Genomic DNA, 19,264 nt, shown 5'->3' on the forward strand with positions numbered 1-19,264 from the left:
CGTCCAGCAAAGGGGGTGTGCGAGGGCACTGTATTATCTTGCACCCGGAGTGCTTGTAGCAGGGGATACAAGCAAGGCGAGAGAGGGAGGGAAGCTCCCAAGTCTCTGCTAGAAGTGGAGTCGGCTGAGATGAGTGCTCAGTAGTCCCTGAACATCCTCTTGCAAGAGAGAAGCCAGAGAGCCAGAGACCAACCAGAGTCCAGCCAGCCTAAGGGAAGCCTACCTCCTCCTTTTATAGTCATAAGGAGGGGCGGCGTACATGAGTGAGGGCATAGAAGTCGTCGTTTTCCCCCGAATCGCGGGATACAGTGGTCGGATACTGTAGGAAGTACACTGTGGGAAGGCGGCGTGCGTCGCAGTCGTCCTGGATATCGTCCTTGGTCCTGCGAAGATTGCGCCGGTCGCCCTGCCAACCTCTGCATGCGGCGTGGTCATCGCTGATGTATGGTCTTCTATATACGGCGCGGTGGCGTTCGGTGGGCCCTGCGGATTAGGGTCTTGCATGCACCAGCACTAGTGGTAGCGGGGCGCGCGGCGGCCCCGGACCCCCTGGTCGGAGTGCGGGCGTGCACACTAGGAGGTCCGGGGGACGCGTGGAGGTCCCGGACTCCTTAAGGGGGGAGACCCGGGGCTCCGTCCATGCGTGCTGAGCACCCCTCTTGGAAGGACACGTGACGTCGCCGGACCCCTTCCCCAGTGGGAGGCGGGTCTGGATGGTCGGTGTCGGCAGCACAGTAACGGGAGCAGTGCTGAGCCTGTCTTGTCCCGCGTCGCAGGTTCCACAGTGCTGCTACAGCATCCGAGATGGCGGAGCGGTGACTGGAGTCAGCGGATGGGACCCTGGTCACATCCACTGTGGAAATGGCGGCCTGACGCCGCCTATCCTTTGAGCCGTGGCGGAGTGGCTGGCCTTTAATGCCTTCATACGGCGGGCGGTTGTGCGGCGGGGCCGTTTGTCCCTTGTGCCGAGAGACGGCCTCGAGCGAGGCGGAGATGAGTCACCCGCTCGAGGGTAGATCCGCTACCCTCGAGCGAGGCGGAGATGTGTCGCGCGGTCGAGGGTCCCGGGGGGAGCCCTCGAGCGAGGCGGAGTTTGTCCAGCGGGCCCTAAAGGAACCCTCGAGCGAGGCGGAGATCGTTTCGCGGGTTCGAGGGGGATGCGAATGGGCCGCATGCTGGGCTTCTTTGAGTCATTTCCTTTCCTTCAGATCGGAAAGGGGCCGTGGGCCTTTATGGGCCCAGTTGCCTTAATAGGTGTTTGTGTTTTAAAGCGATCTTAGTACCCCGATTAGGGTGTCCCTAATTGTGGTACCCGACATGTAGGACCGAGCTTCTTGTGGCCCAGGCCCAACGATTCTTGTGGCCTAGGCCCAATGATTCTTCAGAACTCCATCCTCTGCGCTTCATCGGCGGAGCCGCCACCGTACCGTCGCCGTCGACTGCTCCCCGGAGCCAAAGAGGGCGGCGTTCCCGCATGTCCCTGCTGCGGCGGCGTCCCAAGTCGGTGCAGAGAAGGGGGATTACCTTGGACTCGTGCAGCTTATCGGCCGCCCAGCCGCGGCGCGCCCCGCTCCGCCGCTGAGGCCGTGCACCGGTGATTCCGACGACTACTTCAGTCGAATCCTCCTCGTCGGCATCCTAACGGGTGTCCCAACTTCAGGTTCGAGCCTATATCACCATCGTGGTCCGTTTTGTGTGCTCGCTGGCTTTTGCTTGCACAGTTTGGGCAGGTTGTTTGCATTTGAGCAAATCGTAGTATACTGGCCACTCTGGACCCTTAAAGGGGTTTTTTCAACACTGCTGCTGAAATAATACAAGTTCTGCACATATTTCTTTGCCTTCAAAAATCAGAAAGGTACGAGCAGTTGTTCCTTCTGAATGGTTTGAGCAGAGAACTGAGACTCTGCAGTTGACCACTGAATTAACGTGGGTGAATGTGCAGTGTTCTGTGCATATGTTTCACTTAAACAAGATACACACTGGACTTGACCAAAAAACAGCTTGGAGTCCCGAACAGTTTTTCACCGCCACCTTCTTATCATTTTATCGAGGCACTTTGGGGCCATATAAATATTACCTTTTTGACATGATTACTGATTAGCAATTTGGCATCACCATGTAACAATGACATCACCAGATGACTCAAGACTTCAGGTTTGTCAACATCATACCGTGTGTTTGGTTGCGGGATCAATGAGTTGGGTTGGATCCGACCCGGATTTTGGGGACGGAGCCGACCCATCCATTGTTTGGTTGTACTTCTGATTTTGGAGACGGGGTGAACCCATTTCATGTTTGGTTGAAGGAATTGGGAATACGGGTTGGATGGCATGATAACACCGTTAACGAGGGTCCCACTTACCACCAATGGACCCCACCTGTCAACCTCTCACTTTTTTTCTTTTTCTTTTTATTTTTTTCTCTCCCTTATCTTCTTCCTCAGCCCGTGCGCCCGGCCCCCCGCCGCCGGTCTTCCGCCACCGGCCACGCTGCGCGGCCCCCGACGGCCTATGCCCGGCCCCCGCCGCCGGCCGGGCTGCGCGGCCCCCGCCGAAGTCTCCACCCCGGTCTCCTCCGCCCGCCATGGTGGCCGCCCGCCCCGGCCCGGCCTCCCGCGCCGCCGCTGCCCCGTGAGCTTCCCTGCTCGGGCCACCGTGGGCCGCCGCCGCCGCCCCGCGAGCTGCCCGTGGGTGCCCCTGGTTCACGGCGTCCGCGTCCTCCGACTCTGACGCCTCCGACGCCGCCGCCGCCGCCTTCGCGCCGGAATCTGTGACCACAGTGACAACAAACACCACGGGGACGAGAGGGAAACCAGCGTCAGCGCACCGAGATCGAGGAGGAAGGACGCCGTCGGCGAGCGGAAAGGGCGGGGCGGGGCGGGGGGCACGCTCACCATTGGCGTTTCCGTTGGCCTCGGCGCCGTTCTCCTCCCGCTTGGGCTTCTTCTCCGCGGACTCGGCCGCGGGCGGCGGCGGGGAGGACGCGGGAGGGGGCGAGCCGGCGCCAGCGGCCGCGGAGGGGGAGGGCGCGGACGGGCGCTTCTGGGCGGGCATTGGAGTGGCGGCGAGCGCGGGCCGGGGTCGCGTGGAGCGGCGGCGAGAGGCGGGCGGGCTCGCGTGCGCTGGGGCCTGGGGGCGGGTGGGGATGGTTGGCAGGCACGGGCGTCGACGTCCACCGATTCCGCTCCCTCCCCCACCCTCCATGGCTAGAGCTCGGAAAAAAAGAAGCCGAGACGTCCTAGCGAAACGGAGACGACGACGCGCGAGGGACGGAACCCAGCTGGGTTGGCTCCGTCCGCCATTTTTCGGAGGACGGAGCCAACCCACATCTGGGCGGAATATTCCCTCCTGGAGCCAACCCAACACACTCGTCTTTCATCCAAACAGCCGCGAGGACGGGTCCGCTCCGACCCGGCTCGCTCCGCTCTCCAACCAAACACACGGATAGTGGAATTCACTTTACAGACTTCCAGAATACTTGTAGCATTCATGTATGCTCTCCTTGTGTATAGGAATGGAAGAGACAGCTTATTCACCAAGCCTGTGTAGAACGACGGAAATGCAGTGACAGTTCAACTGAAGAATAAGAGAGTGGGCCACGGTGTGCTGCAAGTGCAGGGGCACAGCCATTCATTAGCGGCTGATGCTGTCGATACAAAACAGACTAGCTCCACAAGATGACCTGCAGGCATGACCAGCTTGGTTGCTCGCTTGTGGCGGCAAGCCGGCAATCCCTAGGAAAATTTTGATGCAAAGTTCAGTCTCACAGGAATGAATCACTCCCTTCGCTAGCGTATTCCAGGGTACCTGCAAGTTTGGCAGGCTAATATTCATGGACATCATGGTGCTACATGAGGCTAGATATTTTTTGAAGTAAACATGAGGCTAGATATAGCAGTCAGGAAGTGAATTATTTCGGATCAGTAAGTATTTCCCTGCACATCAATACTTCAATAGGATAACATTCTTGTCTAACAATATCGCTCTAAGGCCCAGGAACCAAATTTATATTTTGATATTATTAGTGCTGTCTAGTTAAAACAAAAGACAACTACTTTAGTTCAACACAGCATAGTAACCCTGATCAGAGTATCAGATAAGCAATATGATCTGGCAAAGGTTCAAGTTGTCACATACTCATTACATATAGAAAATGAGAAGGGTCTATATCCTTTATTTTTGTCTTGGATTTTATTGATATCTAGCAGACCTATGAATGCTTCATATCAATGTTCAAAAAGGTGCTAGGCGGTTTCTAGGCAGTGACACACCGCCTAGAGCCTAGGCGAGCCTAAGCGAGCCTAGGCGTTTCAAGGCGGTTTGCTAGGCGGTGCCATATACATACGTATACCTTGTCATATACATCATATACCTCTAAAAAAAATAGAGAACAATTAAGCCTTGAGTTAAAAAATAAGCCAATCAAAGCAGCCCAACAACCCAGCAGCCCAACAGCCCACCTTATGCCCTCCCCTCTCCTCCGGCCCATCCGGCCCAGCAGCCCAACAACCCACCTTATCCCCTCCCCTCTCCTCCTCTCATTCCCCTTCCAGTCTTCCCGACGCCCCTGCCTCCGCTCGTTCCCGACGCCGCCGCCGCTGCCTCCTCCGCGCCTCTGCTGCCGCCCTTCCTCCTCCTCCGCGCCTACCCCTACCTCCTCCTCCTCCTCCTCCGCCGCCGCCGCCCGTCCCCTGCTTTCTCCTCCTCCGCCGGCGCTCGTCCCTGCCTCCTTCTCCTCCCTCGCCTGCGCCAACGAGCTGGCGCCGCCTAGGGGTCCGCCTACCCCCATAGGCCAGGCGGGAACCCCTCGCCTAGAGCCTAATCGCGCCTAGGCGCCCGCCTAATTCCGCCTTTTTGAACCGTGCTTCATATAAAAAAGGTATCAATGCGAACTTCTGCTTTACTTCTCAGTGAGAAGTAAAGCAGAAGTTCGTTGAAAGCAAATAATGGCTCGCTGGGTTTGTAGAAACTCAAAAAAAAACATGTTGAAATTACAGGATACCATAATATTTTTGGAAACCCTGGAGTCCCTCAGTTTCCGACACCATGGTATTCTGTAAACACTCAAAAAATCTATATATCCAAAGGGAAGGTAACACATTCGCTCAATTCAGTATTTTAGCAATACCCAAATATTCCCTTTCACTGTAATACATACTTTGATTTGAATATATCCTATATATTACAATCCAGATTTCCTTTATAATTAGAAAGCTGTTCACTGGTACAATCACAGAAACTTGCATTTCAACTGGGGTGGGTAACTGCAGAGTGTAGTGTAAACTAGATAACAAGGCATCTGCAATCTTAGTTGAGCACCTCCTAATACGATCTTTTGTACTATAAAATACTGAGCTGAGCAACTAATAACATAATACAATCGTAACTATATCTAACATCTTGTCCACACATTCGAATAATGCCAACCTCCAAGACTTCAAGAAAACTAGAACTCCAAACCACAGCCATATTCCAAAGATAAACCCAGCAATTACCCAATAGAATAGCCATAATTCCTCAAGGTCTTTATGATATTCCTTCTGCTCGTCGGATGCTGGTACTGAGTTTGAATCACCTGGACATGCTATGCTCAAAGGAAAACCACAGAGCCTAGAATTGTTGGCATAAATAGAAGGGTCATCGAGTGTTTGGAGTTGATTGCGTTTGAGAATCCTGCCTGATAGCTGGTTGCTGGATAGATTCAAAGAACTAAGATACATCAAGTTTGAGATGCTTGATGGAATAGTGCCTGCTAGTTGATTCCATGAAATGTCGAGAGATTCAAGAAACTTCAAGTTCCCAATACCTTTTGGAATACTGCCGGATAGATGATTCCTTGACACATTGAGGAACTTGAGTCTTTGTAAATTTGACAAACCTCTAGGTATTTCGCCAGTGAGGAAGTTGTTTGATAGGTCCATGCCTGTAACTAGAGACACCGTTCTTTGAAATACCTCATCATGACCTTTCCAGTTTATATCAACTCGTCCAAAATATGGATATTGAGTAGAGTATTCGACCACTATCACTAACTGTTCTGTATTTTGTCGCCTCATGGATGTCAAGTTGGCAAACTCAGTTGGTATAGAACTTGTGAGGTTATTGCCAGCTAAATCCAGGAGCTGGAGATAAGCGAGTTCTGATAACTTTCTCGGAATATTTCCATGAAACATATTTGACCGTAGTTGTAGAATCCTTAGCCTAGGGTTTGTCACAGTAGGAAAGTAGGATGCGTATAATGTGGCCAATGTATTGCATTGAGCCCCTTGGGTGGTATATATATGAGTACATGGCTTGGAGGGCAAGTAGCCTCTCCTAGAGATAAGGAAGGTTATCCCGTAATTACAATCAATCCTAAACTAACCATATCCGGAGTTGCCTAATATACTCTAACATCCCCCCCTCAGTCGTAGCGGTAGCAACACGAACGGTCAGACTGGAGAACAATGGAGACGTATCCCCCTGCAGTCGGAACGCCGGTGCGAAAGTTTTGACTGGAGACTCATGCAGATGATAGCCTTTTAGTGCCGTAGTAGCCGAAGTCGAGGTGGACGTGGTCGAAGCCGTGGAGGGGGCGCGGGTCAAAGCGTCGTCGAGGTGCTCGATTACACAAACTCAGCAGCTTCTTGCCGAAAACAGTAGCAGAACGGTGCGGCGGATGACGATGGTAGATGGCGCGGTTTGCGACTTAGGTCACGCTCAGGACAGGAGTGGCGACGGCACAGGTTGCAGCAAGTGTCGCACTCAGATCAGGGGTGGTGATGACGTCTTCCTTCAGGAACATCGGCGGCGATGTCCGCGTGAGAACGGTTGGAGGCGCGGAGGCAAATCGAGCGCCTGCTTGACGAAGACCGGCGGCGAGTGGCGCCACCGCCTGAAAAGGCGACGACACCGGTAGGGTGGCTTGATCACAAACGTCGTCGCTGCAGCCTGGAGGGCGTAGCAACAACCTCGTCCTTCGGAAGTGTCGACGAAGATCGGCGGAACGGCGGGCGACGCAAACCGATCGTAGATCGGGAAAAGAAAAATAGCAGCAGCAGGTCCCCATGACGGCGCCCGATGGCGCCCCACGTGAAGCGGCCTTGGATGCAGGCGGCACCTGCCTGCGCGGAGGCGACGGCGACGGATCCTGGCGGTGAGGTAGCTCTCCTTGCTGTGCTTGACGACGACAGGCACGGCGGAGAGGGATCTGCCGGGCATCCTACGAGGGCGCTGCCCCCAGCAGAGATCGATCTCCCCGGGGGCGGCGCGGTGGCGGTGTTTTTGTAACGTCATTTAATTTGCAGTATTTTGGGGCCATCAATCGAATTGCAAAAAAAAAATGTTGGTGAGCTACACAGGTCTCAACCTTATGTTTTTTTGCCCTGCGGGTTTGCTTTAATTCGAGGGCATTACAACGACATTTCAAAAATGACAAGAATGCGCAGCGGCGTTCTGAAGCAGCTGTGTTTATAAATGATACAACGCACACATCGATCGAGACCTTTTCATAAGCTTTTCCGTGATTTTTATTATTAGAAGAATATTTTTTTCCAGAAAAGTCAACCTCTATGAGTCAAATCTCACCCAAAAACAGCGTTAGGCCGGCCGGGACAACTTCCACACCGACTCACTCAGGAGGCAAACGTACACATCTGGATTTCGGGGGTGTTTGGATGATGTGCTAATGCTCTAAAATGGTGAGCTAAACTTAGTCAAGACTCGTAACTTTAGCCCATCCAAACAGATCTTTAGTTGACAAAGAAATTAATTTACCTCCTCCAGTTCCTAACTGTAGATTTTGCACCTATACGGTCTGGCAACATAGCCCTAACAATACGCTGCCACTTTAAATAACACTACGGTCGAAGGGAGGGCTGAAGACTCAGGACTGTGTCTGAACACTACGATCGGGTCAAGGCCGTCAAGTCTTAACTCTCTGGTGCTACTCGCTCTAATTTTAGACACATTATTAAGAAATAATCTTGTTGCCCATAATTAATATGAAAAATCCAATTTATATTTTTAAACTATCCTAAAAATAGGATTTTCAACTTTTATCTATAAAACCGGATAATGAAAATCGTCCAACTATTGAAACCAAGTAAATTATACCATCAGTTGATCCTGTCATGATATGTGGAATAGGCCTTAATTGTCTTCGAGACGACTGACCTTAAGGTTCCGGATGGAACACGGCGTAGTTATTATTGTTCCCCGGTAGACTCGAATGATTGCATTGCATCAGGTGTTTCTGTCATTGCCGCTAGTACTCCTACTAGATGATTAGTCTGTTTTCCTAGTGCTTTTTATTTTTTGATACTTAGAATACCCTTTAAATAAATCCATGTCTTAAATTGGGGGGTGGCATAAAAGATCACTGTAGCAGCAACGTCCAAATTAAATCGGCTTAAATACACTAACCATCATTTTAATACTTAATCAAGTTACTGTGCATTTAAAACGGTGTAACCTGACAGGCTGTCGGGTAAAATCCCGATTAAACTACTGTACTCCAGGATCATAATTGCACTTAGACCCGTACGAAGACGAGCACAGGTGATACCAGCATACAGAAAACTTCAAATTAATTTACAACACAGGTTTTACATAAAAGGTTCGAATACAAACGACAGAGTTCAAAAGCACAGCAGAAGGTTAAAAACTGAGTTTGAAATACAATACGATAACCACGACGATGGTATAAGGTGAGCTCCACATCCTGCCCACCGATGTGACGCCAACCTGCCCGATCTTCACGGGGAAGACGGGGCCCACACGACGGTCCACCCAGGAGGAAGCGACTGTCCAATCCAGTACGCACATACCTCCTCGAAGTCAGCGGGAACACAACCTGCTCAAGAGGGTTACAACAACCCTGAGTATGTTAATACTCAGCAAGGCTTACCCGACTTTGGGTATACTTAGCCCATTACCTAGACATGCAAAACTTTCTGACTCTGGAGTTCTTTTGCTGAAAGGCTACTAGCAGTGAGTCCTTACTTTCAATATTTTAGCTCCATTTAGTACAGGGAGTATTAACTATATTCGCCTAACATCTAGAGCACACATGGTAGATCAGATTAATTCTTCAAAACAACAGATACAACATTCCGACTTCACCTTTCAAAGCTTCTTCCACTTCTTACTACGATGTGACGCAGTGACCAAGGTTCTCTTTACCGAGAGAGACGGCGAATCGATCCGATTTAACCTTGCAAGGTAGACCTAACTCACACGACACGCGTAAACCCCGTCGGGCCACACACGTCAACTGTTCCCATCATCACCCCGACGTCTGAATTACGCCTGCCAAAACCCGGGTGCAGGGTCCCTCACGGCGAACTCCCTGAGAACCCGGAGGCGACATACTATCCAACACCCGCCATCATTCCTCTCCCAGAGTAGCAGATCGCGATTCAAAGTATCGTTGCAAATCAGATAATTAGCTTACCGGTTTCGACTACCTCCTACTTCCGACATGTGGTTAGTACTGTTCAAACTCGATCATCAGGGCCAACAACGGTACGGTCCTCAATCGACACAGGCGGAAGGTCATGTTCTCATCTATTCCATATCCATACTCCAACTCATTTCCGTCCGGTCTCCAATTCTTTTTACTCATCAACTCATTTCAAAGCCATAACTAAGGAATCAAGATCCTAAAACTCGCGAGTGACAGCAATCACTCGACTTCTACCGAAATCCTACTTAGCAGAGCATTTCTATCGACACCTGTATACTAGTATAGACTCACGGTACCTAGGGAAAACATGCATACTATGGTTCCATACAACTCCTAGAACATAAATGCACAAATACTTAAATAATAACGTTGAATACTGAAAATAGAGGTTATGCTCCGGGGCTTGCCTTGCAGGTCAGCGGGGTTAACGAGACCTTCTGGAGCGGGCTCAACGGCGTCCTCCTGCTGCTCTTCGGCTCGTGGCTCCTGGACCGGCTCAGCAATCAGCTCGCAGGCGATTTCGTTCGCGGCGTCTACACGTATGAAAGAATGCCATGCAATAGTTAGGACACAGCGCAACGCATGAGTGCTTAAGATGCGATTTCCAAAATTCAACTCATTTTAGCCTGAAGTGTTCCTTCCAAAAAAAACTATTAAACTTGCTTAGAGAGCATGGAGTGAAACAAAAACTAGCTTTGCTGAAGCTACACATGCATGAAACAATTAACTAACAACAATAAAAAAAAGAGAAAGAGCATAGCTAGGGCAATATAAAAGTAAAAACCTAACTTGCATACATGATCTATCAACAAAATTAATCAGCTTAACGTGAAAGCAGTAAAGCATGCCACCCAAATTTTTCCAACATTTAACGACGATCGAGAGCATTCATTTTAATCCTAGAAAAGCAATTAAACAACACTAGATCCACACACTTGCACATAGAACATGCACCTGAAACTATTTCAGTGAACTACACATGCAAGAATTAAGCTACTGAAAAATTTTCATAATTTTTAGAGCAACAGAATAAGTGGTAATAATTAAACTAGATCAAGCACAAAACAAAATAATAACAGGGGTAACAGTGACAATTCACAGGCACAAGTATTTTTCCTCGGAAGCTTTTGATTTTAGAAACCTAACAAAATTTACTTTGCATTTTTAGGATTTTTCTTCATTTTTCTACAAATTCTTGAAGTTTTCAGCCAAAATAACTAAATGAAAAACAATAAAGGGGTGCTGACAGCCGGGCCCCACTTGCCAGGGAGCCCAGCCCGCCCCCTCCTCCGCTTCGCCCGCACGGGCGGCTGCACGGCCAGGCGGGCCTGCGGCGGCGCGGCACCGGCCCCCGCCGGCGGAGGCCGGCCGGCGACGCGGCTGGGCCGAGCCGCGGCCGGGGTGCGGAACGGGCGGCGGCCGGGCGGAGCGCGCGCGGCCCAGAGGCGCGCAAGGCGGTCCGCGGCGGCGCCATGGCCACAGCGGTGGCGCGCGGTGTTTCCCGCTGGTGGAGCCGGACCGGCGGCGCGTTGGGGCGGGTGGCGGCCAGGGGACCCAGGCGGCCGTGCGGCTCGCGGCGGCGCCCCGCGAGCGCGCGCAGGTGAGCCCCGCGGCGTGAGCCGGCGGTAGCAAGCGGCGGCGACGGCGGCGCGGCGGCGTTCCGACGCCGGCGGCCGCGGAATCGAGTGGGGAAGGGGTCGGAAAGCAGGAGTAGGTCGCGTGGATGCTCACCGTGCTCTCGATTCGGGCAGAGGAGGGCCGGAAGAGGGAGCTCGACGGAGAGGGGCGGAGCTCAGCGGGGATGGCGATGGCGGCCGGTGCTCTGGAGGTCGATTCGGCCGGGGTTTGGCTCAAACGGGCACGGGGTGGAGTGGAGACGGTGGACGGCAAGGCTGCGCAGCTCGGGGCACGACGAATCGAGGCGGGGTGGTGAGCAGTGGCCGGCGCGGCGGACGGCGGTGACTCTGCTCAGTCTCTGCTGGACGCGAGCGCGAGATAGGAGAAGAATGGAGACGTTACCGGGACGCGATAAGCGAGGGCTCGCTTGGGCAGCGCCGAGCCGCGATAGCCGACGCGTGGAGGCGGCGCGCCGACGACCACAGTCGCCGGTATGGCCGGCGAACTACACCGTGTCGAGCACAGGAGATCCACTGTTTCTTCGTTTGAATGATTTTGACTCGAAATTGACTAGCTGAAACTCCAAATTTCATATGGGAATATGAAATTTGGCCAAAATAAAAGTTGTAGAGGAAAAGAAGATCTACAACTTTCGTTTTGGGCGAAAGTTGATTTGAGGCTCGGATCAAGGACAAAAACGAGATCGAACACGACTAAAACAAAGATTACTATGCGAACCCGATTAACGCTAACAACGAACTCGAGTCCACGATTAGCGAATTAACTTGTGATTAGCGAGCACAATTAACACAGGGGTGTTACAGCCTTCCCCCCTTAAAGGAATCTCGTCCCGAGATTCAGGCACGAGAGAAATTTAAACAGGCGGAAAGGTTCGAAGATGTAGTACCTGGATGAGCGTTTAAAAACTCCAGATACTTGGATTTCAGAAATTCCTCCTTCTCCCAAGTAGCTTCATCTTCGGAGTGATTACTCCATTGAACTTTGTAGAATCGGTTGGTGGTGCGACGAGTAACTTGATCCTTGCGATCAATAATCTTGATAGGATGCTCAGAATAAGTAAGATCAGACTCTAATTGAATCGAGTCACTTTCAACAACTTCAGTCGGAACTCTAAGGCACATTCTGAGTTGTGACACATGGAAGATGTTATGAACTACAGAAAGATTCGCTGGAAGATTCAACCGATAAGCCACAGGGCCGCATATTTCCACAATTGATATGGACCGATGTAGCGGGGAGCTAGCTTTCCTTTTATTCCAAACCTTTGCACGCCTTTCCAAGGTGATACTTTTAAATAGACATGGTCCCCGACTTTAAATACGAGTGGATCTCTTCTTTTATCCGCATAGCTCTTCTGCCGAGACTGTGCAATCTTTAAGTTGGCTTGGATAAGACGGACTTGTTCTTCGGCCTCTTGAACCATGTCGGGCCCAAAGATAGCTCTTTCTCCGGTTTCAGACCAATTGAGAGGTGTACGGCATCGACGACCGTATAATGCTTCAAATGGTGCCATTTTGATGCTTTCTTGATAACTATTGTTATAAGAAAATTCAGCTAATGGCAAACATTGATCCCATTTCTGTGGACAGGTTAAGACACAAGCACGGAGCATATCCTCCAAAACTTGATTTATTCTCTCGGTTTGGTCGTCTGTCTGAGGGTGGTAAGCAGAGCTGCGAATCACACGAGTTCCTAAGCAAGTATGCAATTGTTCCCAAAAGCGAGCAGTGAATTGACTTCCACGATCAGAGATTATAGTCTTAGGTATACCATGCAGGCATAAGATACGCTCAACATATAACTCAGCATATCTTTTTGTGGAATAACCAGTACTGACCGGAATAAAATGTGCTGACTTGGTTAGTCTATCGACTACAACCCAAATAGAGTCGTAACCCTTTTTAGTTCGAGGTAAGCTGACGATGAAATCCATACTTACATCTTCCCATTTCCATTCTGGAATGTTTAAGGGTTGAAAAGTTCCAGCTGACCTGAGATGACTAGCCTTGACTCTCCGACAGATATCACACTCTGACACATATTTGGCTATTTCTCTTTTCATCTGAGTCCACCAAAATCGTTGTTTAAGATCTTGATACATCTTGTTGCTACCTGGATGAATTGATAGTCGTGAAGTATGAGCTTCGTCAAGAATTTGTTTTCTGAGCTCAAAATTCTTAGGCACCACTAATCGGTTTTTGAACCATAACACATTTTCAGTATCCTGGTGGAAGCAATTCACTTTAGGGTCTCCTTCTGATAGTCTTCTCTGAATTTCCTTCACCCCTTTATCTTGCTTTTGTGCCGTGATGATAAGGTCACGAAGAGTAGGAGTAAGCTCTAGATGAGCCAATGTGCCATGTGGTACAATGCTTAAATTCAGCTTTTCCATTTCAAAGCAAAGAGACTCGCTTAATGGTATAGCTGAAATGCAATGACAATGAACTTTGCGACTTAGCGCATCGGCAACCACATTTGCCTTTCCCGGATGATAATGTACTTCGAGCTCATAATCTTTAATCAACTCAAGCCATCTCCTTTGACGCATGTTCAAATCAGCTTGAGTGAAAAGGTATTTGAGACTCTTGTGGTCAGTATAGATGTTGCACAATGAACCTAAAAGATAATGTCGCCAGATCTTCAGAGCATGGACCACAGCTGCCAATTCAAGATCATGAGTAGGTTAGTTTTCTTCATGCCGCTTGAGTGATCGAGAAGCATAAGCAATCACTCGGTTCTCCTGCATCAAGACACAACCGAGTCCTGTGCCTGAGGCATCACAGTAGACATCAAATGCTTTTGTAGTGTCTGGCTGGGCCAAGATTAGAGCTGAAGTGAGAAGTGTTTTCAATTTCTGGAAAGCTTCCTCACATTGGGCACTCCAATAGAATTTGACACCCTTCTTAAGAAGTTCAGTCATCGACTTCGCAATTCTGGAGAATTCTGGGATGAACCGACGATAATACCCAGCTAAACCCAAGAAACTGCGAATTTCAGGAACTGAAGTTGGGGCTTCCCAATCGAATACATCCTGTACTTTACTGGGATCCACAGAGATGTCCTCAGCAGATATGACATGACCGAGGAATGGAACTTCTTTCAGCCAGAAGTCACATTTGCTGAATTTGGCATAAAGCTGGTGCTCTCTAAGACGTTGAAGAACTATATGAAGATGATGAGCATGTTCTTCCTCATTTTTGGAGTAGATCAAGATATCATCAATGAAGACCACGATGAACTTGTCTAACTCCGGCATGAATACCGAATTCATAAGGTACATGAAATAAGCGGGAGCATTGGTTAATCCGAAAGACATCATCAAATACTCGTAAAGACCATAATGAGTAGAGAAAGCTGTTTTTGGTATATCCGCCGGTCTGATTTTGATTTGATGATAGCCAGATCAAAGATCTATTTTTGAGAATACCTTAGCTCCGGCTAGTTGATCAAAAAGAATATCAATACGGGGAAGTGGATATTTGTTTTTGATGGTGACTGCATTCAGAGGTCGATAATCCACACATAGCCTCAGTCCGTGATCTTTCTTCTTTACGAACAGAGCCGGGCAACCCCAAGGTGAGGTGCTCGGTCGAATAAAGCCTTTATCCAGCAACTCTTGTAACTGGATTTTTAGTTCAGCTAACTCACTCAGAGTCATTCTATATGGCCTTCGAGATATGGGTGTTGTGCCAGGCTGTAACTCAATGATAAACTCAATATCTCGATCGGGAGGCATGCCTGGCAAATCCTCCGGAAACACATCGGGGTATTCACAAACCACCGGGATTATTTCTAAAATTTTCCCTTCAAGATGGTATATGACAGTGGTTGGAATTTTATGCTTGGAAAGATGAATATCCATGGAACCATGTGTGGGGGAGTTAATCCGGATGACACGAGAAGAAGTATCGAGGATTACTTGGTGTTCCTTCATCCAATTCATTCCAAGTATAATATCTATCCCTTGGCTTGGAAGGACAATGGGTTTGGTTTGGAAGATTTTTCCACCCAATTCAAGGGAAACACTCGGAATTATTCAATGGGTGTGCAACCGTGCACCCGGTGTACAAATAGCATAAGGTCTTTTCGTTTGAATTTCTTGCAAGTTGAGTCGTTCTACGCATGCTTGACTGATAAAGGTATGGGATGCTCCCGAATCAAATAGCACAGTAACAGGACAGTGATTAACGGAGAACGTACCCGCCATCACTTGGGTGCCCTCCGGGGCTTCCTCCAGAGCGGTGTAGTTCACACGACCAGCCTTGGCAGGTACAATCTTCTTTTTCTGATCCTTCTGACTGGAACCTTGACTCAATGCAGGAGTCTTGTAATTATTCTGCCGAGGTGGCAGACGGCAGTCACGTGCAAAGTGCCCCAAGTTACCACAATTATAACATGGGTAGTTGTTTGGGCGAGGACCTTGTAACATTAAAGGCCTCTGCTGCTGTGTCGGAAAATGGGGTGCCCACTGCTGCTGTTGCTGTGGTGGTCTAGCGACCCAACGGCCCTGCTGTGGAGGACGGTTTGAAGCCTGCTGATTCCCTGTCTGAACCAGCTTGTACCTCTGGGGTGCATTACTGGAGGATCCAGCAGGTGCCTTTCTTTTCTTGTCAGCTTTGTGCGCCAATGTGGCATCTTCCTAAGTAATGGCTTTATTAACCAGATCGGTAAAGTTGTTGCATGTGGTGAGAGCTAGCTTGTCCTGAAGCTTTGTGCTAAGTCCCCTCTTGAAGCAATCCTGCTTCTTTTCATCCATATCCACATGGAAACCGCCATACTGGGATAACTGATTGAAAGTTTGAGCATATTGGAGCACGGTGATGTTCCCTTTCTTCAGGGCTAGGAACTCTGTCATCTTTCTCCTCATTAAGCTTGTAGGGATGTGGTGGGCTTTAAAAGCTGTCACAAACTCCTCGCAGGTGAGACGTGTACCAGCGGGAAGTAGAGCCTTGTGATTGACCCACCATATTTTTGCAGGTCCTCTCAGCTGTTGTGCTGCAAAGGCGGCTTTGTCCATTTCTGCGCAATTGAGGATGCTGAACTTATCCTCAATGGTGCGAATCCAAGCATCAGCCTCAAGGGGATCATCGGCCTTATGGAACAGAGGTGGCTGGGTGGCCAGAAAACCGACATAGTCAGTTTCTGCTGGTGGTGGCGGGGGAGCGTGTCGACCTCTGCCAACATTGGCTTGGGCTTGCACCAGTTGCCTTTAAACTCCGTCTGCTCGTTGCGATCAGCGATAAGAGCTGCAACAGCTTGAGCCAAAGAGGGAGGTTGTTGGGGCAGGGCTTCGTGATTCTCATTGTCATGATTATCACCCATCTGCAAAAATAATCATTCCCCTGGTTAGCCATTTCGCTATCAGGACTAATTCATGCAATTTAAAGAATGTGCATATATAATATGAACACACGGCATGAATCCTTCCCCTCGCGATATGGTTCACCAAGGGAAGATAAACTAACTTGCTTTGGTTGAAACCGCCTCAACTCAACAAGTTTCGTCCAGAGTAGCTCTAACGTATGCCATACTAACCTCGCTCAACAATATTTCAGATTCGAAAGCAACTAAAGTACAGCTCACAATTAAAGTTTCACACACTGACAGAAAAGATCATTACGGGAGTAAAATTTACATTAAGCCACCACGCTGGTTAAGCTGGAACAAGGGCTATTACATTACCAAAGCCCTGCTGCAAACCAACTAACATTAGAGAAGGGTTCACAAACGACCCGACAACACACCACTACGAAAAGAGGGGTCTTGCACGACCTGGCTACACACCACACTAGCGAGGGGTTATCCTACATGACTCGAACTACTGAGCCACAAAAGAATTCTCAACCCAAGGTTAGCCTAGAGCACTATGTTGGTCATCCTACCCAACTATCCTACAGTTAGGCTACACTGCAAGGGGAGAATCAACACTATCCATCCATGTCCTCACGGAGTCCCAGGTCCCGACTCGACTCCAGACACTCCCTCGATCTCCTCAGGGTCCTCTTCTTCTTCCTCTTCTTCTGGCTCCTCTTCGGCTGCCTCGGCCTCCATCTCTGCTGCTGCCTCCACCTGAGCCTGGACGTCCTCAATCCACTCCTGGGCCTGCTGAAGCTACCCCTCAAGATGCTGCACCATCTGAGTCCTATTCTCCAGCTCCTCCTGCAACTCTTGAATCCTTATCTTCCTCGCTCTGGACTTGGCCTTCAGGGTCTTGATCTTGTCTTGGGTACCAATCATGTGCTACTCATGGAGGTGAGCCTCTCGAGCCTTGCCCCTGCATACCGCATTTTCCTCGCGAAGCTGCTCATACATGTTGCTCAAAGCTGAGTAGCTGAACGAGAGGGCTGTCCTGACGTTGTAGTCGGGCATCATGTAGTTCATGTTGCGGTTAACCCGATCTGCATAGGCCTGAGTGGTCTCATCCCTCAAGGGAAACACACTGTAAGGAGTATCTATCACCTCTGCATTATACTTCTCTGAGAACTCCTCAATGGCCTTCCTAGATGCAATCTCCCAGGAGTCTGCCAGCTTCCTACCATAGACAGTGAGCTGCCACGAGTCCCATTCCAAGCGAGCGGGGCAAGCAGGAATCTTCACGATCATCTGACAGCGCTCAGTGCCCAGCAAGCTAGACTCGTGTCCTGAGTACTGTGGGGGCTCAGTGTAGTCAAACGCCCTGAGCATCTGCCACAGCAGACGAGGAAAGTGGCCGGTATGGAGGGCATTAGAGTGCGCCCAACCCTCAGCGTCCACGATCACGTGCGTGAAGCTAGCCATCTGTAAGAACACATAGCGCTAACGTAATCCACCATTTTCAAAAGAAACAGATTTAAACTTGGCAACGCAACACAAATAAATTTTTAAAGAACGCATAGTAAAACATGGCGATCCAAATAAATTTTTATGAAGCGCAACCATAAGCCACAAAACGATCAACAAACTTGGTTATGCAAGATGCAAGATGCATGCATGTTCTAGCATTTCTCACCCAAACAAGTACCAAAATATGGTATACGAGAACAATCGGTGGCACAATTACGTACTCTCCCTATATATAGACTAGTCGTTCCTACGATCAAGGATTTTATAACGCTCTTAACGTGGTTAGTTTCCTGCAGAAGAACACAGAGACAGATATATAACCACTTCTGGACCCTTCGTGCCAGCACTCACGAACGGCCCCCATGTGTCCTACGCCACACGGGTAACGCATATGCAGTTTCCCACATATTCACACATACATTACCATCCACTATAGAGATGGCACCCAGACATTCGACACTGAATGGGCAGCGCTGCATACATCATAACAACGTATTCACTTCCCGTACACTCGCCTTACGGGACATCTAAGGGTAGACGTGTCCCAAGGGTCACGGTCATGGCCAACCGCATGACAGGTTTACATCTCGTAACATTACCTTACGAAATGACCGTGATCACAATCACACGGTATGAAATCCGCACTCCATATCAGGCGGCAGATAGCGACAGGCTCGTTTGAATTGAGCCTTATCACCTCCTCGTATGCTCATCATATGGGACCCGCGCACGTATGAAACACGTGGGCTATTCTAAAGGACTACCAAGAATGCTTACCTTGCTTACCTTAGCGTAGGTGCGTCGTTACCGAAATAAGGTTTAACAAAAAGTAAAAGCTGGAAGTGCTGAAATAAAATAGATACTTAGATGCCACCTAACTTATATAACATAATTAGGGCATACAAACTATCTATCCTATTCCTTAGCGCATCTAGCGTCAACTTTTCGAAAAACCCGAAATCGTTGCAAGGTACGAGTTACTTAACGTAACTAAGCACACCAGTAATCACCCCAGTGCAATTTAGAGCTCTGATGCCAGCTGTAGCAGCACCGTCCAAATTAAACCGGCGTAAATGCACTAACCATCATCTTAATACTTAATCAAGTTACTGTGCACTTAAAACGGTGTAACCTGACAGGCTGTCGGGTAAAATCCCGATTAAACTACTGTACTCCAGGATCACAATTGCACTTAGACCCGTACGAAGATGAGCACAGGTGATACCAGCATACAGAAAACTTCAAATTAATTTACAACACAGGTTTTACATAAAAGGTTCGAATACAAACGACAGAGTTCAAAAGCACAGCGGAAGGTTAAAAACTGAGTTTGAAATACAATACGATAACCACGACGATG

The 19,264-nt window shown here is 49.4% G+C and overlaps 1 long non-coding RNA gene across 1 annotated transcript; it reads left to right on the plus strand.

Annotated features, from left to right (window-relative positions):
• The first annotated feature begins 1,375 nt into the window (after positions 1 to 1,375).
• LOC120650366 lies at positions 1,376 to 4,179 on the plus strand. Its single transcript, XR_005665585.1, has 2 exons — positions 1,376 to 2,154; positions 3,512 to 4,179. It is a non-coding gene; the product is annotated as an uncharacterized LOC120650366 (long non-coding RNA).
• The last annotated feature ends 15,085 nt before the right edge of the window (positions 4,180 to 19,264 follow it).

Source organism: Panicum virgatum, chromosome 9K (assembly GCF_016808335.1).
Source record: "Panicum virgatum strain AP13 chromosome 9K, P.virgatum_v5, whole genome shotgun sequence".
Taxonomy (NCBI): Eukaryota; Viridiplantae; Streptophyta; class Magnoliopsida; order Poales; family Poaceae; genus Panicum; species Panicum virgatum.